This window comes from Panthera onca, chromosome A1, assembly GCF_046562875.1.
Source record: "Panthera onca isolate mPanOnc1 chromosome A1, mPanOnc1 haplotype 2, whole genome shotgun sequence".
NCBI classification, from domain to species: domain Eukaryota; kingdom Metazoa; phylum Chordata; class Mammalia; order Carnivora; family Felidae; genus Panthera; species Panthera onca.
The window spans coordinates 27,915,426-27,939,100 of NC_138339.1; the positions used below are offsets into that span (position 1 = coordinate 27,915,426).

At 41.5% G+C, this 23,675-nt stretch overlaps 1 protein-coding gene across 2 annotated transcripts in view; it reads right to left on the reverse strand.

Moving 5' to 3' along the window:
* Positions 1–23,675, reverse strand: part of PRLR (prolactin receptor) — a 165,030-nt gene that overhangs the window by 30,075 nt on the left and 111,280 nt on the right. For both annotated transcript variants that reach the window (XM_060634473.3, XM_060634472.2), the window contains exon 2: positions 16,615–16,676. The gene's annotated coding sequence lies outside the window, so the exon portion shown is untranslated. The remainder of the gene's footprint in view (positions 1–16,614; positions 16,677–23,675) is intronic.

Here is a 23,675-nt window from a genome sequence, read left to right on the forward strand (position 1 = left end):
TGCAGAAAAAGCATTTGACAAAACACAGCATCCTTTCTTAACAAAAACCTTCAAGAAAGTAGGGATAGAAGGAACATACCTTAACATCATAAAAGCCATATATGAAAAGGCCATGGCTAGTATCATCCTCAATGGGGGAAAAAATGAGAGCTTTCCTCAGGAACACGACAGGGTTGTCCACTTTCACCACTGTTGTTTAACATAGTGTTGGAAGTCCTGGTATCAGCAATCAGACAACAAAATTAAATAAAAAAGCATCCAAATTGGCAAAGAAGAAGTCAAACTTCACTTTTTGCAGATGACATGCTACTCTACATGGAAAACCCGAAAGATTCCACTGAAAAGCTGCTAGAACTGATACATGAATTCAGCAAAGTCACAGGATACAAAATCAATATACAGAAACCAGTAGCATTTCTATACATCAATAATGAAACAACAGAAAGAGAAATCAAGAAATTCATCCCATTTTCAGTTGCAACAAAAGCCATAAAATACCTGGGAATAAACCTAACCAAAGATGTAAAAGATCTGTATGATGAAAACTTTAGAATAAACTTATGAAAGAAATTGAGGAAGACACAAAGAAATGGAAAAACATCCCACGCTCATGGATTGGAAGAACAAATATTGTTAAAATGTCAATACTACCCAAAGTAGTCTATACATTCAATTCATTCCCCTCCAGATTACACTGGCATTCTTCTCAAAGCTAGAACAAACAATCCTAAAATTTGTATGGAACCTAAAAGACCCCAAATAACCAAAGTAATGTTGAAAAAGAAAACCAAGTGGGAGGCATCACAATCCTGGATTTTAGCCTCTACTACAAAGCTGTAATCATCAAGACAGTATGGTATTAGCATAAAAACAGACACATAGATCAATGGAACAGAAAAGAAAACCCAGAATTGGACCCACAGATGTATGGCCAACTGATTTTTAACAAAGTAGGAGAGAATATCCAACGGAAAAAAGACCGTCTCTTTAGCAAATGGTGCTGGGAGATTGGACAGCAACATGCAGAAGAATGAAACTGGACAACTTTCTTACACCATACACAAAAATAAACAAAATGGATGAAAGACCTAAATGTGAGACAGGAAACCATCAAAACCCTGGAGTAGAACGCAACCTCTTTGACTTCGGCTGCAGCAATTTCTTGCTTGACAAGTCTCCAAAGGCAAGGGAAATAGAAGCAAAAATGAACTATTGGGATCTCATCAAGGTAAAAAGTTCCTGCACAGCAAAGAGAACAATCAACAAAACTAAAAGGCAACCTATGGAACGGGAGAAGATATTTGCAAATGACATATCGGATAAAGGGTTAGTAACCAAAATCTGAAAAGAACTTACCAAACTCAACACCTGAAAAACAAATAATTCAGTGAAGAAATGGGCAGAAGATATGAATAGACACTTTTCCAAAGAAGACATCCAGATGGCCAACAGACACATGAAAACATGCTCACCATCACTCATCATCAGGGAAATATAAATCAAAATCACATTGAGATACCACCTCACACCAGTCAGAGTGGCTAAAATTAAGAACTCAGGAAACAGATGTTGGTGAAGATGTGGAGAAATGGGAACCCTCTTGCACTGTTGGTGGGAATGCAAAGTGGTGCAGTTGCTCTGAAAAACAGTGTGGAGGTTCCTCAAAAAACTAAAAATAGAATTACCCTATGACCCAGCAACAGCACTACTAAATTTATCCAAAGGATACAGGAGTGCTGATTCATAGGGGCACATGTACCCCCAATGTTTATAGCAGTGCTATCAACAATAGCCAAATTATGGAAAGAGCCCAAATGTCCATCAATTGATGAGTGGATAAAGAATATGTGGTTTAGATATACAATGGAATACTACTTGGCAATGAGAAAGAATAAATCCTGCCATAAATAAATCAGTCAGAGAAAGACAGATATCATATGTTTTCATTCATATGTGGAACTTGAGAAACTTAACAGAAGATCATGGGGGAAGGGAAGGGGAAAAATAGTTTCAAACAGAGGGAGACAAACCATAAGAGACTCTGAAATACAGAGAACAAACTGAGGGTTGATGGAGTGGGGCCGGGGAAAGGGAAAAATGGGTGATGGGCATTGAGGAGGGCACTTGTTGGGATGAGCACTGGGTGTTGTATGTAAGCAATGAATCATGAGAATCTATCCCTAAAACCAAGAGCACACTGTATACACTGTATGTTAGCCAACTTGTCAATAAATTATATTTAAAAAAAACCTCAAAAAATAAAAATAAAAATAAAAGTTCAAGATTTGGAAATGAAGAGCAGGTTTGTGGGAAGTCAGCCACACGTGACCAGCTGCCTTGCTTCTGAATCCTCAAAGACCACGCCCCACCCCATCTTCATGCTCTCCCACCTCCGATTATCTTATTCAAATATACTTTCCCACAATGCTATGTCCCATGGTGGTATGATCTCCACAAAATCTCCCTTCTTCCTCGTTTTTTTTCTGCATCAATGCTGATGCTGTCCAGGCCATGTTTTCTGAAAGCTTCCCTTCATCACCCTCTTCCATTAAGCCAAGTCTCTTCTACACACGCCAACAGTTGGAAAAAAAAAGTCTGGAAATTTAGGCCTCACAGCTTGCCTTTCTAAGAAACAAGACCTACTCTCCCTGGATGGAAAATCAGGGCCACAGTCCCACGGTGTGGGCTGATCCCGCTATCCAGAGTGGAAAGGGTGAACCATAGGAGGGGAGGCCATGTGGCCCCTGAGAGTTAAAAATAACAGCTCTCAGTTCCCAATGCACCACTCCCCATTCTCTATCCACTGGTAGACCTACTGTGTACTCACCATCTGCATATTCTGCCCTACTTAGCCCCTGAACCAACCTTGAATGCAGGGGATTTCAGCTCTACTGCTCTGTGGGACTTGCTCCCCAAAACCTGGTGATCCCCTGAGTGCAGTACCCAACCTGGCCTGCCTCATCTGCCACTATTGCCCCAGTGTTCTATTCAGAATTTTGACTCACTTCTCCTGACTCTAGAAATGGATCATCATGCTAGGCAGTTGTTCTGAGGACCTACGTAGCTATGGCAAGCTCAATTCTTGATGGATACAAGTAGGGCCCAATTCAAGATTTGGATTTCTTTAAAGACTGTCACACATAAGATTTGCCCAAATCATAAGTATTCTCTTCAATGAATTATTGCAAAGTGAATATGCCCATATTATAACCAGGTTAACAAATAGACCACTAATAGCACCCCAAAAGGCCTCCTAGCGTCTCCTCCCAATCTCTACCCACTCAACAGAAACCATTCCTCTGACTTCTAACACCACAGTTGACTTTTGGACTTTATAGAATTGGAATCACACAACATGCCTTTTCTGAGCTTGTATGTCTGGCTTCTTTAATTTCTTTAATTCTACAATGCTGAATGACTTACCCTTTTACAAAATTTACAAAATTTTACAATTTTTGTCATTTTACAAAATTCATTTTCACTGCATCTTATTTATCTTCCCTAATGTCATATTGAATGAAAGACCATAAATAAACTTATTTATTCATTCTCCACTTGATGGATATTTGAGTTGTTCCAGGCTTTGGCAAACTGTGGATTTTGTTAAGACTGATCAAAACTCACATGGCAGGGCAAATACCGTGTGATCTCTCTTATATATGGAATCTAAAAAAAATATATCTATCATCTATCTATATCTATAAAATTAAGCTCCTAGATGTAGAGAACAGATTGGTGGTTGCCAGAGGTGGAGGGGTGGGGGTGGGAAAAATGGGTGAACCGGTTTTTTTTTTTTTTTTTGGTTGGTTGGTTTAAGCACATTGAATAAAAGACATAAGAAATTAGAAAATAAAATTTGATGAAGCTCCTGATTTTAAATGGATATATTTACCTTATTTACCAAAAAGGGATGAAATAGAAAAAGCCCACAATTTTGCAGCATATAAATTGGATGGAACAATGAAAAGAGTAGTAAATAAGAACAAATTACCTGATGAGTTTTGTTGGGTAAAATGTGTTTCAAGTAAGTTATTCTGAATATTTACATTTTACATTCTTATATATTTACATTTTACACTAAGAAAAAATTAGAACAAAAACTATCATCCATTTGCTGTATTTTTCTGAGCTTACTAGATACCCCGTAAAGAGTATTTACACAGTTAAGAATGTTGTACAGATACGAATCAATTTCAAGTCTCAACACTTTTGAATTTATTAACTCTAAGAAGAAACTTTGAACAAGAATACAGGAAATTAAAAAAAAAAACAAGTCTCAGATGGTCAGGAAGCTTTGAGCACCTCAGATCCTCTTGCCTTCCCCCCCTCATTTTGAGTCTCCCACCATAAATGGTTAGGACACTGCCTGCCACATCTCCTGACTTGAATGCAAATCAAATTTCAAATGTCTCTCTTGTCCTAAAAATGTAAAAAGATTTACTTCTTGGGAACAAATTTTACATGCATTGATCCATTGTTTTTAGCGTTAGGAAATGTATTAGGTGCCTCCTTTGGGGTCTGCCTGGTTGGGGTTCTCTGCTTGCCAGATCTCTTTACCTGCTGTTCCACCTGGGTTACATGGCCTGAGGCTAAAATAACAGGGAGAGAACCCCATAGGTACGCTTTGATTTCCAGGAGTCCCGCTCATCTTTCCAATACAGAATGCCAACATTTAGTTTGGAAACCAGAAGACATACTTTGTGTAGGGTGGGGAGAGCATCAGGAGGTGGAGATTAAGGCTCAAGATTAAGACCATTATGTAAACTTTGCCCAAAGTCAACGGTCAGTGACTGCCTGTAGAATGAATAAGTGAATCCAAGATATGGGATGACACTTTGCATACAAGAGAACGGGTCCTATGTTAGTGTTATCAAACACCAGATGTGGAGCCAGCTTAGTCTTCTGTCTTTGAGAGAGGAGGGAAGAAGCTTTAAGGAGAACGTGGCAGCGGCTCTTTGAGGCAGACCCACAAAGCTGGAGAAGTAGTGCTCGGGAACCCCGGTCTGAGTGTGGGAAATGAAGGCATGCAAACGTGTGCCCGCATGCAAATGTGTGCCCACATGTTTATCTGTCCAGAGCCCAGACGACATATTTACACATTTGCCTGTGAACTTCCATAGCAGGGCCCTTGCTCACGTGACCATCCATTATTATTATTTTTTATCACTGCAATTATCCAGTCCACATTTTATCGCTTCTCAGTTTTCCATCTTATTCCCTATTGTGAGACATCCTTTGGTGGGAAACTTCTGGAACTTGCCACAAGGGAACTAGTTTTACATAAAACGACCATCCCATGAGAGCCCAGCAGTTTAGTCAGAACATCATGGCTGTGTGAAAGCTATTAGAAACAATACAGAGACTGATATAAAATGCCCTCCCTCCCTCCTCTCCCAGGACTCCCAGAGGTGCCACCTGGGGAGAAGTTGGTGAAGACTGTGCTCTGTGAAGACGCATCCAGCAGGAGGCGTGTGCCATGCTGTGAGAAGCAGATGATCCGCAGAGGCTGCGTTTGTCTAAGCTGGAGCGGACCCTGGGTTGGTATAGCATACAGGAGCTTCGATAGAAAGCTCTTCTGGCTCCTGCCGCCTGTAAACTGCCACCTGTCCTGCATGTGCCTTTGCACTGGAGTCCCTTTAATAAAGCAGAGCGCTGGGGACACCTGGGTGGCTCAGTTAGCTGAGCGTCCGATTTCAGCCAATTTCAGGTCATGATCTCAGGGTTTGTGAGTTTGAGCCCCGCATTGGGATCTCTGCTGTCAGTGCGAGGAGCATGACTCAGATCCTCTGTCTCCTTCTCTCTCTCTGCCTCTCCCACACGCACTCTCTTTTTCTCAAAAATAAGTGAACATTAAAAAAAAAAAAAAAAAAAAAAAAAAGCAGAGCGCTGAATGCATCCCCATGGCTGGAGGCATCGCTTACACCACTTCCACTCACTGGCTACAGCATCCCAGCAGCATCTCTGACTGGAAGGAGGCTTGTGTTTGCGCAACCTGCTTGGCTTGAAGGCAAGAATAACATGTGGGTGAGTTGCAATCCTCCCCAACAAGGGCACGCTTTGGACAGATGGTGGAAAACGTTGGCCTGATTGTCACGGTAATCAGTTTCTTTTGAGATCATCTATCAACTAATAACGTTTTAAAAAAAACACCATAAATTGTGGATTGTGTTTTATATAGCTGCTACACAGAAATCAGTGGTTTTCAATCCAGGATTTCCATTAGGACCACATAAGGAACTTGTTTTTAATTTTTAAGTTTATTTATTTTGAGAGAGAGAGCATGAGCAAGGGAGTGGCAGAGAGAGAAAGGGAAAGAGAAAATCCCAAGCAAGCTTCACTCTGTCAGGGCAGAGCCCGATGCAGGGCTCGAACCTACCAACTGGGAGATCATGACCTGAGTCATGATCCCAAGTCATGAAACCAAGAGTGGGACACTTAACCTCTGAGCCACCAGGTGCCCCTGGAACTTCTTAAAAGTTCTTGGGGGGATGGTTGCTTTGTACGTCCTGGCTCCTCCTGATCGGACCCCTCTCATTCCTAGAGAGAGGGAGAGCAGGAAAGCAAATACTCTTCTCCTTTTGCAGTCTTGATATTAGTCAGGTTAATCTCTGCACACCACCAAAGTCTTCGCACTCTCTCATTTGCTCATTGATCAGTAATTCTATTAGCTCCGTCTGTTTTTGTATCTGGCTCACTACCTCGTTGAGCAAAATATGCTCAGCCTTCTCTGAGATGCAATATTAGATGTACTAACAACAACCTAAATCAACCCCTCTCCTCTCATCCCACCCTCCCCACCCCCCCCCACCGCCCCAGAACAATGTGAACAATGACCTCTGCATATTCCCAATATCCCCTTCTGTCCTGTAGGAAATCCTTTGGTGGAATGGGTGTTGCCACAGCCAGTTGAGAGAGAAGAGGAGCTTGAGTTACACCAGGGGAAAGGATAGCTTGGGTGGGTATGTATGTAAAGTAATAAATAATCCTTTTTTTTTTTTTTAAGGCTCATGGGGATAGCTAGATCTGCTTGAGCATTCATTTATTCATTCATCAAACACTGATCTCCCTTACTTCTTTTGTACCATTGTTCAAATGTCACATTAGCAAGGCTTGCACTGACCACAATCTTTAAATTGCAATCCATCTCCAGCACTGCTCTGTATTCTTCATTCCCTGGTCCCACTTAATTGTTTTCCATGGCACTTAACATCATATGACCTATGATATTTTTTCCTTAGCTATTTGTCAATAGTGTGTCTCCCTCCACTAACGTGTATACTCCATGAGAGAAGAGATTATGCAGGATGATGCTTAGGACAGTGGCCTATATCCCAATGATCCGAGAATGTCCAGTTTTTTGGTATGTTTTGAAAAACATACTTGCAATGTCTTACTGAAATAATGTCTGCCCCTTTCAGACATTATTATTATGTCTCCCCTAAAAGCATAGCTTAATAGCAAACAGCTCACCCATGGCGTAGGAACCATCCATTTCTCTTCCCTTCAGGGATTTTGGAGCCAGAACATCTGGGTTGGAATCCTGTTTCTGCCACTGACGAGATGTGTGTTCACAGGCAACTTACTTAACTTCTTTGTGCCTTAGTTTCCTCTTCTGTAAAATGGGAATAATATTAGGACCGACTTCATAAAGCTGTTATGAAGATCAGATGAGTCACTTTTGGCAATGAGCTTAAAACAGTGCCAGCCTATAATGAGGACTAGCTAATCCCTCTATTTCCCTGGGACTGATGGCTTCTCCCTCCTAACTGTCTCTAACCCAAGAACTTTCCACCACAGAAGGAGGGAGGTACAGTGGTTTCGTCTCCATAAAAAGTGTTGCATTTAGAACTTCAATGGAGGTAGTGGGAGTATAAGCAGACTGGATTATAATCCTCAAATATTTTCTCTCTCACAGTCACAGGATTGCATATTGCCATCCATTGTCATTGAACATAATCCTATATCCTGTGGGAGGAACACACATCCCATTTCAATGCCATGTGGAAAGCTTTGGTCAATGGAACGTGAATGGTTGTAATTGTTTTTGCTGTGTGAACAGAAGTCTTAAACAATTGCATGATTTGGCTTAGGCCTTCTTGTTCTTCTTCTCCACTTGCCCTCAGGATGTCCCAGATAGTGGCTACTCCCTTAGTCTGGGTTCTAGAATGAGAAGACAGGTGGAACCTAGATAAGCCTAGCAGAGTCCATCCCATCCTAGCACAGCCACTGCCAGCCCACAGCGGATCCTCTGTTTTTACATAAAGTGAGCAAAAAGCAAATGTTGTTGTAAGCCACTGAAATAGTACTGTATGTTATCACTACAAAACTGACTAACACAGGGCAGGAGAGTAGGAGGAGAATATGTTTTGCAAGACTGTTCAAACAAGATTATTTTTTCACAGAGGAACCTTTGTGTGTGTTATATACGTGTGTGTGAATGTGCTATTCACCCACACACAAAACTTTATTTTGCCATAAAAAATCACTATTATATTGGTAACAACCTTGTCTATTATATATATATATATATATATATATATATATATATATATATATAAAATTTTTTTTTTTGAGAGTGGTTGCAAGTGAGTGAGGGGCAGAGAGAGAGGGATAGAATCCCATGCAGGCTCTGCACTGCCAGCGCAGAGGTCAGACTGGGGCTCAAGCTCGCCCGAAGCAGGGCTCAAACTCATGAACAGTGAGGTCATGACCTGAGCCAAAGTCAGATGCTTAACTACTGAGCCACCCAGGTGCCCCTATTATATACATTTTAATTTATAGAAACCTGGGCTTGGGAAGTAAGAACAGAAATTAAAGTTAAAATAAAAAATAAATTATTGCCCTAGTGGCATTGGCTTCCTGCCTCCCTGCTTATTTGTCTCAGGAGAAAATGGATAGCAGAAGTTCTAGAATTTTGGATATGAAAGGAAAAAGGGCTTGAAAAGATTCTGACCCAACCTCTCACTTTTCTATATGGGGCAACTGAGGCTTGAAAAGATGAAGTGCATTGGTCAAGTGCCTGATGGGAGAATCTTTAAAGCATTGACAGTAGGCTGTGTGCATACCTGAGAAAGTTAACATGCCTAAGAAGAAATTCTCAAGAATGTGTGAAAGCATTTTTCCTCTTTATTTACTTTTCCCTGCCATCTCAGAATCCTGGAAGACCATTCCCAGGAATGATAAAAACTTCTGCTGTCCATGAGAAATTTGATTCTCCTTTTCTTTCTGGGCACATAGTTAAAGATCACCTCATTGAAGCCCTTGTAATTAGGTGGGATCAGGTGACTGAGTTGTGGCGTCTGAAAGTGAGCAGAAGTGATGTACTTCTAATCTGGTCCTGGTATTTAAAACTTTCCACACATTCTCACTTGCTCATTCATTCTCTCTCTTTCTCTCACCCATTACTGGCCAGAGGAAGATGAAATTAAGGACTTAAAGGTCCTAAGAGCCAAGCATAGCCAATAGATGGAAGGATCCTGCATCCCCTGCTGATGCCCAATGAACTGTGACTTGGGTGACAAGTAAACCCTTGGTTATTAAGCTTCCAAGATACAAAGAGGCTGGGCATTGTAGTGACTGAGATGGCACCTACTATATTTAACCAAGCAGCAGGCCTACAAATAAGTGGGAAATCTCTGACATCTGGCCTACGGCTGATCCATTGTGAATACCATCATCAAAGTCTCAGAGTAACCTGTCTTGCTTCCTCTACATTTTTAGCTCCCTCACACTGTCACATGTGTATGTTCACAGGTGTTCAACAGCACTTGTTGGATGACTGACCGAATAGTTTATAAGGCCACATATAATACATTATTTAATTCACAGAGCCACTGAAAAAGCACTTGACCTTGAGCTCTGCAACATGTTCTTCCCATTAATCAACAAGCCCTTCCCATTACTGAGAGATATGAGACCCTACTGATTCTTCCAATGAAGCTGTTCATGTGTATTAATTTGAACTCAAAGATGGATGGGTAACAAAGCTAACAAAGATGTGGTTGCTTTATAAGTGAGCTTTGAATACTGATGCGTTTCTGTATCCCAAAGTAAGACAGCTGCACTTAGAAAAATCTGCTAAAATATGCTTAACATCTTAAGAAGTAAGTGCCATTGTCAATTATAAAAGGATCTCTCCATATATTTCTTAATAAGTTCACCATACCATTAGCATAACAAACAGTAGGTCTAGCTCTCAATTGGTTGCTAGGCTTCCTGTACCAATGTATTTGCTCACAGAGGTAGAGTGGGCCTGTGCAAATATCTGCATACCTGGCCACCATGACCTTGGCCTGGCAGAACCTGGTAAGTCATTGCTGACTCACCGCTTTACAATAGTAATATCACCTCACGGCACAACATATAATTGATGTTATGTCTTCCAGACAACCCTCTCTGAGACCACCAAAGGGAAAAAAGATTAAGGAGTCAATATTCAAAAGGTTAGTCAATTTCTCATTTTCTTTGTAACACTCTTCTTGGAAGATTATCCACAATGATTGTCATCCTTGGCCTGGCAGACATCCTATTGTTGCATTCCCATGCTTCTCAACTCACCATTAGAGACAGAAATTAATTTTAATATTACCACAAGAACAACATGATTTGAAAGGGAAGTTTGCTGCTTTGCTGACACTCAAAGTTATGTTAACTGCCAATTTATTTACAAGTCAAAATATAAATGGCTTGGGATGTTTTCCATGGGTTTGCCTAAGCAGAGGGGCTGATAAACACCTGGATTTCTGGAATGCATTTCTGAATGTCCTTGACTGCCTAAAAGACCCCATTATAATCCAGCCTTTTCTTTGAAGCTCTGTGAATGTCTGCTGGTGGGAATGCAAACTGGTGCAGCCACTCTGGAAAAGTCTGGAGGTTCCTCAAAAAATTAAAAATAGAACTACCCTGCAACCCAGCAATTGCACTACTAGGTATTTATCCAAGGGAAACAGGTATGTTGTTTTGAAGGGACACATGCACCTCCATCTTTATAGCAGCACTACCAACAATAGCCAAAGTATGGAAAGAGCCCAAATGTCCATCTATGGATGAATGGATAAAGAAAATGTGGTATATATATATATATATATATATATACACACACACAATGGAGTATTACTTGGAAATCAAAAAAGAATGAAATACTGCCATTTGCAACTACATGGATGGAACCGGAGGGTATTATGCTAAGTGAAATTGGTCCCAGAAAGACAAAAATCATATGACTTCACTCATATGAGGACTTTAAGAGACAAAACAGATGAACATAAGGGAAGGGAAACAAAAATAATATAAAAAACAGGGAGGGGGACAAAACAGAAGAGACTCATAAATATGGAGAACAAACTGAGGGTTACTAGAGGGGTTGTGGGAGGGGAGATGGGCTAAATGGGTAAGGGGCATTAAGGAATCTACTCCTGAAATCATTGTTTCACTATATGCTAACTAATTTGGATGTAAATTTTAAAAAATAAAAAATAAAATTAAAAACAAACAACAAAAAAATTATTACTTTTATAATTGAGGGGGGAAAAGTCTCAATAAAAAATTTTAATACCACAAAAGCAATCTCCTAATAAAAACCTGTCCTTTCATGGTGTAAATACATGGAAAAGGTCCCCACTTGGGGAGTACAGAAATGGCTTATTTGTGTTGTGGCAAAAGTTTCAGCAGCTGCTGATAGCCAATCTCCCTGTGTTAGTGTGTGTGGTTGAGCATGAGCCCCGTCTCCCACCAAACAGTAAAGAGTGATTGCAATAGTTCTTTTTTTTTTTAACTTTTTGAAAATGTTTATTATTTTTGAGAGAGAGAGAGAGAGACAGAGAGAGAGAGACAGAGAGAGAGAGAGACCCTGTACTGGTGCATGTGTGAGTGGGACAGGGGGAGAGAGAGAGAGAGAGAGAGAGAGAGAGAGAGAGAGAGAGAGAATCTCAAGCAGGCTCCATGCTCAGCACAGAGCCCCATGAGGGGCTCTATCTCATGATCCTGGGACCATGACCTGAGCCAATATCAAGAGTCAGATGCTCAACTGACTGAGCCATCCAGGCACCCCACAATAGTTCTTGATGTCCCACAGACTGTTTCTTTGTTTTTAAGAATTCTCGCCACTTCTCTGAATTCCATTACTGTGTCCACCTGAGGGTTATTTAAAATACCCAGGGATATTTTATTTACCATTAAGCTTTTGACAAGTTGTTGAAAGGCAATTTCATGGGAAAACTCTTTCAGAGCCTCAGAGAAGGGTGGGGTCATCTTATTCAGGTGGTTTAAGAAGTTCAGTAGGGTTCTCTCAAAGCTGGGCACTTGTTTTACCTTGGCCCCTCAGCCTCTGGTCATCCTTGGTATGTAAAGTAGGAGGATCTGGAAGTTCAAAGGGTGGTGGGGAGGTGGGGCAGCAGATGGGTGCAAGGGTTAAAGCCCCACCTCCTTGCCTGTTGCCAGAGTGTCAGAGTATCTCTGCCACCTCTTGAAACCACTACCAGTCCCCAAGTCCCCTTATCTCCCCTCACTTTGGTCCATCTCTTATACAAGCACATCCCATCTCTACTGGATTAAATCAACCCTTCTCAGTCATGTACAATGTTCTTTCAAACCTGCTTCTTCATTCAAAACATGTGACCTACTGATGCAGCAAGATAATTACTTGTCTCTCTTAGCGGCTTATATTCACTCTTTTTTCTTCTTTCCCCTTTACTCAGCTTCCCTCAGAAGAAGCCCTTTCTTAACAAAAACTCACTTGTCCAATCAAAGATGTAATGGCCAAGGTCCTTGAATTAGGCTGGGATTGGGGGTGGAACAATAAATTCTCGCAGGACGGACCCAATTAAGTGAGAATGGGGAGGAAGAAGGAAAATCAAGATTCAGCCCTTTTGTTTTTTTAAATTTTTTTTTTTTTTACGTTTATTTATTTTTGAGACAGAGGGAGACAGAGCATGAATGGGGGAGGGGCAGAGAGAGAGGGAGACACAGAATCGGAAGCAGGCTCCAGGCTCCGAGCCATCAGCTAAGAGCCCGATGCGGGGCTCGAACTCATGGACCGCAAGATCGTGACCTGAGCTGAAGTCGGACGTCCAACCGACTGAGCCACCCAGGCGCCCCTTGATTCAGTCCTTTTGAATGCATTTTCAGAAAAAGGCAGGGTGTACCTAGTGTAGTGTTCTCACTCACTCATCCATTTATCCATCCACCCATCCACTCATCAATCCATCTTTCAACAAATATTCACTGAGCATCTATGGTGCAACAGGCATGGGCAGGGCCCTGAGAACATGGTGTTTTGCTCAAACAACCCCCTTAGTACTTAGTCTGGTAGTGGAGAGAAGCTAGTAAAACACTTACATGTACTTGACACAAGTATTAAGGGAGTTCTGCAGGTGCCATGCAAGCCAACAGTGGGAAGATGTGACCTGGTGGAGGAAACAGGGGGCTTCTCTGGGGAGGTTGCTTCAGGGATGAAGGGTAGAAAGCCCCTCCTTCCTATCCACAGCTCTGGGTATAACTGGGCATGGCAGACACTGCTGGTTACATTTTCCCCTTTGCTTTTGTCTCTTGCTTCAAAAGGAGCCCACAGAATCCAGTGGCCATACAATGAAGGAAGCAGGACCCAAAGCTGACCCCAGTGGCTCCTTTATTTGCAAGTGTCAACATAGAGAGCTTTGTGATGGAGTAGATGTATGTTTGGCTAGGTTTGGGCCCTTGGCAAAGGATATCCAGTTTTTCTTTGGTCCCCCTTCATTTCCCCTTTGGAATTTTGTTCCTTGTACTCTTTTCTATCCCTCCCTACACAACTGGTAATTTTAGGCTTCTTCTCCAGAACCTCCTTTCCAGAACTCCCCATTGCCAGTAACAGCCTCAGGCTAGAGGAGTATGTGGCTATTGAGCATTTGAAATGTAGCCAGTGTGACTGAGGAACTGAGTTTTAAAAGTTATTTTCAAAGAATTTACATGTAAATTGCTGCATGTGGCTAATGGCTAGTGTACTGGACAGGGTGGGGCTGGAGTTCAATACCTCCATCACTGCAGTCAGGTCAGAGTTGTGCAGATGGGAGCTTGGGAAAAGGCTGGATGTGGGAGAGATGGAACGGGGAGAGCCCAGAGGATGCCAAGCTCTTGCAAAAGAACCTGGCATGCCAGTCAGAGTGACGTTCTGTTCCACCCTTGGGAGGAGGTTGCTAGGGAGAGCTTGTTAGGGAGTGATCACATTGGGACAAGACTGAAGGGTTAATAATTAAGTTAAAGAGACCAAAAACCAGATTAAAGGTCACAAAATGGACTGTGGCACTTTTGGTGGAATCCTGGCCAGGAACTGCAATCTCTCTTTTAGAGAGATTTTTCTCCCTGGATTCCTTTAAGAACATTGCTTTCTGGATGTTCTTCTCACCCTGAAACTGAGCCGTATTTCTGCTTTTCTTGGACAACCGTGCAACTGTTCTTAGATTCTTGCCTGTGTTTTCACAGATACTCATGGGTAGCAGAGGTAGCCTTTCAAACCAAACACTCAGTGGGATAAATGATGGAGGATAAAGAGAGGTGGGTGTGGGGGATGGAGAACAGCCAGGGGAAAAAGAGGCATGCTTGGAGATGAGCAGGAAGACTGTATTCCAATACTTGTACTTCGGGATTTATTCTTGGGGCCTTGGTTCACCACGTGGTACCATGGGTAAATCTGCGGCCAGAGCCTCACTTGCTCTACACTCTTTGAGGAATGGAAAAAGGGATTTCCCATCAAACCACTGCCAAGAATGGGTTTCTACTTGTTGAAAAATATCAAACTTTATGAAATCACTGGAGATCACTAAATCTTTAGTGCAATAATGTGGTCTATAAAATAAAAAATAGCAGCCAAATCCCCCTGGTGCTTTGCAACACAGTTAAGACTACACAGTGCTTTTTCTGGATCTCTTTGCCCTCATGAATGGAAGGACTACTCACATTATTCAGCGCTACCCTGTTCTCCTTCGCTTGTGTTTCACTCAAACAAATCCTATGAGGCATTTGGCATCAAGGGGCAGAAACCCAGAAAGTAGAAACACATAGAGGCTGGTTGTCTGGCTAGGTTGATTCACCAGCTGCAATGTCATCACATACTCCCGGGCAGGGTACATTATGGCATAGGGTCCTGTTGTGCCACAGCATTCATTCTGACAACTCATGGCGGTCCTTCTGCAAGTCTTTGCTAATTTTATTCCAGATACTATGAATTTCAGTCCATTTGTATGAAAAGCAGAAGTTCTTGCTGGGCTGAGGTAACTTACAGTGGTGGTTCTCCATGGGGCAGATTGTGCTTCACCCTGCCCCTACCCAGGGGACATTTGGTAATGTCTAGAAGTGTTATTTTATTATCATCACTAGGGGGCACATTTTGTCCTCCCTGGAACCTTAGGGAATATCTGGGGACATTGTTGATTGTTACAAGCAGGGTGGGGGTGGTGTCCTAGTGGCATCTAGAGGTTAGGGATGCTGCTGAGATCTCAGGGATGAGCAGAACAGCCTCCATGACAAAGAATTATCTGGCCCAGAATTTCAACAGTGCTCAGGTTGAGAACTTCTGGCCCAAATGGAAAGCTCAGGCTTGGTTTTTGACAGTGAAGTGCCATATGACCTTCAAAGAGCTATCACTTTTTCAATGTTGGAAAACTAGTAAATATCCTGAGGTGGTCTCAGGAAATCCTAGGACAATTTTGGCCACAAGTTTCTTCTACCAATGGCCCAGTCAGTTTCACATCTTCAAGAGTCTTTAACTTCCTCTGAAAGACAAGAGTGCATTCTCAGGGTTACACAGTCACGTTGGTCTCAGTGGGTCTAGATCCCATTTTACTGTAGTAGATACAGAGGCAAGCCATATGGCTTGGTTTTTCCATATGTAAAATGGAGTCTTAATACTTCATGTGATGGATTTGTCAGCTGGGCCTGGTATCCTAAGGAGATGGAATAAGGGCATGGTATTTGAATTGGGATGAAGACGGAAAATGTGAGTTAAATACTTCTACCCAATTCCGATGCCAAAATGGCAATAGGATATTGTAGGTGGGGAGAGGCAACCAGTAGCTTGTGAGATCCAAACCGGCAGATTGTGCCTGGGACTCAGGGGGCCATTGGGCCATGAAATGATTTCCCTTGCTAATGGTAGATGGAGAAGATCCAGGGCCTGGCACATATGAGTCTTTCCATGAAGTCTGTCATTGAGGTGGGAGGGAGGAGACATGCAGCAGTGACAGTATTAGGGGGCTAAGAGGGGCACAGAAAGCTATGGCAAGAATTTATGTAGAGCTGCTTGGGAAAACAAGAATAATATTTCTTTTCCTGATTTTCAAAGTAACACAGTTATTGTTGAAAATCTCTCAAGTACAGAAAACAGAAGAAGAAAATAAAAATCTCTCATAAAAGATATGAGAGTTTTGGTATATTCCTTTAGAAAAAGAGAAGGTTTCTCTGAGCAGGACAGGCTCAGAAGATTAAAGGGTCTTTGAGAACAGCAGCATGAGACCATGTAGATGATGACTGTTTTGGAATTATTTACTCTGTGAGCCAAGATACATGAGTCCCTGCCCTGGTTGAAATGGACAGCAGGACCGATGGGTGATGTCACAGAAGGACACGTGATCAAGTTTCCCTTACCTTCAGGGTTCATGTGGAAACCTTCCTTAGTTTTCACCTCCATGAATAGAAGAGTTCTTTAGCTGAAAGAGAAAATGACTCATCTTAGTTTAAGGATGACAGAAGAGGAGACACCATTTCTGACTCAATCTATAGCCCCAGCTTGACCACCATCACTGCACTTCAGTGACAGGCAGACGACAGCCCTAGTTTTTTGCAATTAGTTTTTTGGCAACTTTATTATGAAGTAATTTGAAACGTACAGAAAAGTTGCAAAAATCATAAAAAAGTAAAAGCCCATAAACCTTTCACTCAGATACCCTAACAGTTAAATATTTTACCACATTTAACTTATTCTTTCGTCTCCACATATACAAATTATTACTTTTTCTGAATCACTTGAGGATAAGTTGCAGTCATGAGGCCCCTTTTTAAAAAGTTTTTAAAAGTTATTTGTTTCTTTTGAGAGAGAAAGAAAGAGAGCAGGGCAGAGACAGAGAGAGAGAATCCCAAGCAGGCTCTGCACCATCAGTGCAGAGCCCAACGTGGGGCTCAAATTCGCGAACTGTGAGATCATCACCTGAGCTGAATGAAATCAAGAGTCAGATGCTTGACCAAGTGAGCCAGCCAGGCACCTCAGTCATGGTGCCGCTTAACCCCTAAATATGTCAGTGTGTTTTCCCAAGAATAAGGGTATTCTCTTACCTTAACAGTGTAATGATTAAAATCAGAAAATTAACATTGATACAGCACCACTATCTAATCTTTAGGTCTTACTCAAACTTTGACAGTCATCCTAATTGGGATAGGTCTTATGAAATTTGGTCCTAGAGACCTTGAGTAAAATTTATTCACAAGTCCCATCACAGCCATGGCTGACTTTGGGCATTTGGTCACTCCAACATGAAGCTCAGGTTTGATTCTATCTCATGGAACACAGGAACACTGGCAGAAGAATGCTTTTCAAAGTGTGACTAACTTTTGGTGAGGACAAAGTTGATCATTGGGCTCTAGGTATGGGCTTGTCCCACTTAGACTATGTCCATCATGGATCATGGTTCCCACCTTGCTCCTTCCAATATATCTGGCCCTGGGTTTTATATAGGACATTTTAAACTCTAGAAACTGACTGGCCTCAGGCTGTGGGGCACAAGGTGACAACTGATAGTTGTACCACTGTGAGAACAAAAACAATTTCAGGACTTGAATACAAAATTGGCCCATACGTGTCTGCAGTTAACTTTTTAAAATTTGCTTTGGCGTATGGACAGCAATTCCTAATTTAGTGCCCGATCCTGTCTTGCACGTTTCTTGATAAAACAATCTAGCTAGAGTAGTAGACCAAATAATGCCTTCAAATAATTTTTATGTCTTTAAAATTCAGAACCCTTAGGAATATCCTTCGAGGAATTAAGTGCTGAATATTTCTCCATGCTGATTCAGCTGATGCAGGAGGACGTGACAAGCGGGCCACTGAGGATCTCTCTCACACACACCCCACTATCTCAACATTACTGATACTAGCAAAATGAATGGAGAGCCCAGACATCTTTGAATAGAAGGCTATGATGTGACGAAGGCCACTTGAACATCAAACAGCCAGCCCCAAGGCACTTGATAATGAGGTGTCTGGTGAATCCAGAGTCTGTAACACAAATGTCTGGGGCAGCTTTCTCGAAAGCCACCAATTTCTCTCCATGTAGTACAGTGATGCTGAATTTTTCTTTTCCTTTTTTTTAAAGATTTTATTTTTAAGTAATCTTTATAACAAATGTGGGGTTTGAACTTACAACCTTGATATCAAGAGTTTCATGCTGTACCAACTGAGCCAGTCAGGCACCCCTGGTTTTCATTTATAAAACTCTGAACATTCTAGAATGCATTTAAAATTCTGAGAATAATTTCAGGACTTACTGCCCTCTTTTTGATAATGTCCTAGGTCTGTTCAGAAGGATCCAGACTCGTTTTACACTCTTGCAGGAAGCCCTAAGTGGTCAGCTGAGGCTAGGGAAGGTGCAGAGGGAGTGGAGCACAGGACAAATGTTCCATTGGGGGTAGAAAATATGGAATGCCAAGCAGTACCAGTGATAGTTCTGAGGCAAGAGGCCATAAAGGAGATCACTGTCTTCCCACTCATTTTGCAGTTCAACAAACATTAATTGGACAACAGACCTTGGGCTCACTTCATTCATTCATCTGTTTACTCATTCAGCATTTATTAAGTACCTGGCACATCATTTAGCTTTTGTCATTCTCTGCCCCAACTTCTGCATATACTTGGTCTTGCTCTGTGCCCTATGGGGGCACACCCTATGGGGGTGGCTCTCTTGCCCTTTAGCTTCAGGTTGGGCTCCATCCATGGTAGCAGAGGGTGGGGGAAGAGCACATCAGGGAAATATTTCCCTCCTTTCCCGCCTTCCTCGTAGCTTAGTTCTGGCAGTGGTTGTGTCTCTACCACCGCAGCTCCAGTTGGGCAGCCCTTCTTCCATGGCTCCAGCTTTTACGAGTCCCCAAAAAATCCCTCCCTCCCCATTCACCTTTATGGAGAAAGGGTGGTGACAAATTCCCTTGTTAGTTCTCTCAACCCTGCCCACAGGTATGTCAATAGTCTCTTTATTATATTTTCTTAAAAAATCCTAGCTTGAGTAGAACATCTTCTTGTCTGACCCTGACCAATACAGCCTTTTAATATATGCTAAATTTTTTTCTGATTTCTCTGGACAGGCTGGAAAGATGGAAAGTTTTGTGCATAGTTTCTAACACTATGCTACACCACTGCAAGGTAGGGATGCATAACTTAACAGAAGCTCCTGGGGAAAATAATCTCAGAAATGGAGTCCTTTATACACTCTAGTATTCTGTGTCAGTCAAAAGCCAACCTAATCTCTGGCCACATAATTAGAAGTACAGTGTCCAGGACAAGGGAGGTGATACTGAGCCTTCATTCTGCCTTCATTAGCTCCCACCCAGAGATCTAGGCACAGTTCTAGGCTTCCCACTTTATGTGAAGACATATTATTGTTTCAAGGTCTGCCATATACAGCAGAGATCAAAGAGGCCATAAGTTGTCTATTGCAACTAGTCTGTAATTGTGCAAAAGCAGCCACAGACAACAGATAAACCAATAGGCTTGGCTGTGTTCCAACAAACTTTATTTACAAAAACAAATGAGTAGCTGGATTTGCCTGTAGGCCTTACTTAGCTAACCTCTGATGTATAAAGGAAAAAAAAAATTTTCTGGGTGTGTCCAGAAGGCAGAAGTTGGATCAATGTATAGAAATTCCAGAAAGGCAGGTTTTTTTTTAAGATTTAAAAAATTTTAAAAATGTTTATTTATTTTTGAGAGAGACAGAATGCAAGGGGGGGGGGTGGGGCAGCATGAGAGGTAGATACAGAATCTGAAGCAGGCTCCAGGCTCCAAGAGGTCAGCACAGAGCGCGACGTGGGACTCAAAAATCACAACGGCGAGATTATTACCTGAGCCAAAGTCAGAATGCTTAACCGACTGAGCCACCCAGGTGCCCCAGAGAAAGGCAGATTTGTGGTAAATTTCAAGGAAAATCTTTCCAATGGTGACTACCATTTCCAAGTAGAGTGATATGTTTCATGAGGCAGTGGGTTGCTCATTGTAAGGTTTTAAACAAAAGGTTAAGTGTTAGAGAATAATTTTCTGCAAAGCACAAAAAGTCAATCAGATGATGTGGGAGGCAACAGTCTCTCATATTTTTATTTACGTAGCATAGTACAGCACACATAGGGGGTCCTCTAGATTTTATGTTCCTAGAGGAAAGAGAATATGTCATATCCATCCTTGCGTCTTGCCCACTCCTGAAATCCTAGTACAATGTTTTAAACATGGTAGGTGTGACTGATACATGTTTTGTCAATGTGGCTCTATAAGTAAAATCTTGCTGACACATTAATGAAACTAATTTGTCTTCTGTACAGCCATAACTACTAGTCATTAAATTAGTTCAATTATCTCTAATAAGCTTCAACATTTGAGGATTTTCACTGAAAAGAATAGATGTAACAGTCAACATTTATCTAGTTCTGAAAATATGGCAGCTACTGTGCTAAGAATTTTAAAACTTTTTTTAAATGTTTATTTTTTGAGAGAGAGAGAGAGAGTGGAGGAGGGGCAGAGAGAGAGAGGGAGATACAGAATCCGAAGCAGGCTCCAGGCTCCGAGCTGTCAGCACAGAGCCTAATGCAAGGCTCGAACCCCCAAGCTGTGAGATCATGACCTGAGCCGAAGTCAGACACTTAACTGACTGAGCCACCCAGGTGCCCCTGTGCTAAGAATTTTAATAAGCATTCTCCCTCTCTCTCTCTCTCTTTTTAATTTTTGAGTAAACCGCGTACTGTTCTCCAGAGTGGCTGCACCAGTTTACATTCCCATCGACAGTGCAAAAGTGTTCTCCTTTCTCTGCATTCTTGCCAACATCTATTGTTTCCTGAGTTGTTCATTTTAGCCATTCTGACAAGTGTGAGGTGGTATCTCATTGCGGTTTTGATTTGTATTGCTCTGATAATGAGTGATGTTGAGCATCTTTTCATCTGTCTGTTAACTATCTGGATGTCTTCTTTGGAAAAGTGTCTATTCATATCTTCTGCCCATTGCTTCACCGGATTATTTTTTGGGGGGATGTTGAGTTTTTGACAAGTTCTTTACAGATTTTGGATACTGACCTTTTATCCAATAGGTCATTTACAAATATCTTCTACCTTATGACTTGCAGAATTGCAAGTATGTATGTAGAATTGCACTACAAAGGATATAAATATGCTGATTTGAAGGGACACATGCACCCTAATGTTTATAGCAGCATTATAAAAAATAGCTAAATTATGAAAATAGCCCAAATGTCCACTGACTGATGAACGGGTAAAGAAGATGTGAGATATATATATGTATATATATATATATACTGTGTATATATATATACACAATGAAATATTATTCATCAATCAAAAAAATGAAATCTTGCCATTTGCAACAATGTGGATGGAACTAGAGTGTATTATGCTAAGTGAAATAAGTCAGAGAAAGATAAATACCGTATTTTCCTCATATGTGTAATTTAAGATACACAACAGAAGGGGGCGCCTGGGCTTGGTCGGTTAAGTGTCTGACTCTTGGTTTCTGCTCAGGTCATGATCTTGTGGCTCTGCCCTGGCAGGGTGGAGCCTGCTTGGGATTCTCTTTCTCTCCCTCTCTCTGCCCCTCCCCCACTCATACTATCTCTCTCTCTCTCAAAATAAATAAATAAATTTAAAAAAACCCAACAACAACAGATGAACATAGGGGAAGGGAAGGAAAAATAAGATACAAACAGAGAGGCAGGCAAACCATAATAGATTCTTAAGTACAGAGAACAAACTGAGGGTTGCTGGAGGCGAGGTGGGTAGGGGCTGGGCTAAACTAGTGTGATGGGCATTGATGAGGACACTTGTTGGGATGAGCACTGGGTGTTATATGGAAGTGATGAATCACTAAATTCTGGGTTCTATTCCTGAAACCAATACTACACAGTATGTTAACTAACTTGAATTTAAATAAATAAATTAAAAAAGTAATAGGCATTCTCTTATTTAATTCTTCCCCAAAACCTATGAGGTAGGTAACATTACCATCCCCCTTTTATTGATGAAGAAATTGAAATTCAGAGAAGCCTCATAGCTGGAAAGTGGCATCACCAAACTTGAACAGGAATTTCTTTGATGCCCAAGGCTGTGATCTAACCAAAACTTCACTCTGCTTTTCATTCATTCACTCATTCATTCATCCATTTATTATTCAACAAACATTGATTGGTTGCCTGCTATTTGTCAAGCACAGTGTTTTGGGTTCTGAAGATAGAGCTGTGAATATAAACAGATCAAGTCCATGCTCTGAAGCAACTGACATTCTGGCTGGGATTTAGCAGGAGTAGACAGACTATTAAATAAGAAGATATTAAGTGGTAATGTATCAGAAGGCACAGAAGTTAAAAAGATAATAAATAAGTCTCATCCGCACCAGAACTTCAAGGATAATGCCAATTGGTGAATTTACCAAACCTCTTTCTTGTTTACTGCCATTACCCCAAGTTTAGACTTTAGTCTTGATGAATTGTCAGATACACTCAGATTAAGAAGGAAGCTTCAAGAATTCTGGCAACTGAGGGGCGCCTGGGTGGCTCAGTCGGTTGAGTGTCCAACTTTGGCTCAGGTCATGATCTCACAGCTCCTGAGTTTGAGTCCCGCGTTGGGGGCTCTATGCTGACAGCTCGGAGCCTGGAGCCTGCTTTGGAAACTGTGTCTCCCTTTCTCTCTGCCCCTAACCCACTCGCATTCTGTCTCTCTCAAAAAGAAATAAACATTAAAAAAATTTTAAAGAATTCTGGCAACTGATACAGATCATGTATGGCAGTGTGTATACATGTGTGTGATAGGTGTATGAAGCCTTCAAAGGGAAAATAACCCAATAAAGCACACAAGAATCATTCTTCAAGGGCAAGTCAAATCTGAGCACTATTAAAATGGGAGACCAGAGGCAACATATGGAAAGGAATGGAAAGAGCTCGTTCAGTTAACCCAAAAGTAAAGAAGAAAAATAATCCAGTTAAAAAATGGGCAATAGACATTTTCCTAAAGAAGACATACAGATGGACAACACACACATGAAAAGGTGCTCAATACCATGCATCATCAGGGAAATACAAAACTACAATGAGATATCAACTCACACCGTCAGAATGGCTAAAATCAACAACAGAAGAAACAACAGAGGTTGGCGAGGATGCAGACAAAGGGGAACCCTCTTGCACTGTTGGTGGGAATGCAAACGGGTGCAGCCACTGTGGAAAACAGTATGGAGGTTCCTCAAAAAGTTAAAAATAGAACTACCCTATAATCCAGCGATTGCCCTACTAGGGATTTTCTCAAAGAATACAAAAATACCAATTTGAAGGGATACATGTACCCAAAGTTTATAGCAGCATTATCAACATTGGCCAAATCATGGAAGGAGCCCAAATGTCCATCAACGGATGATTGGCTAAAGAAGATTACAATGGAATATTAGTCAGCCATAAAAA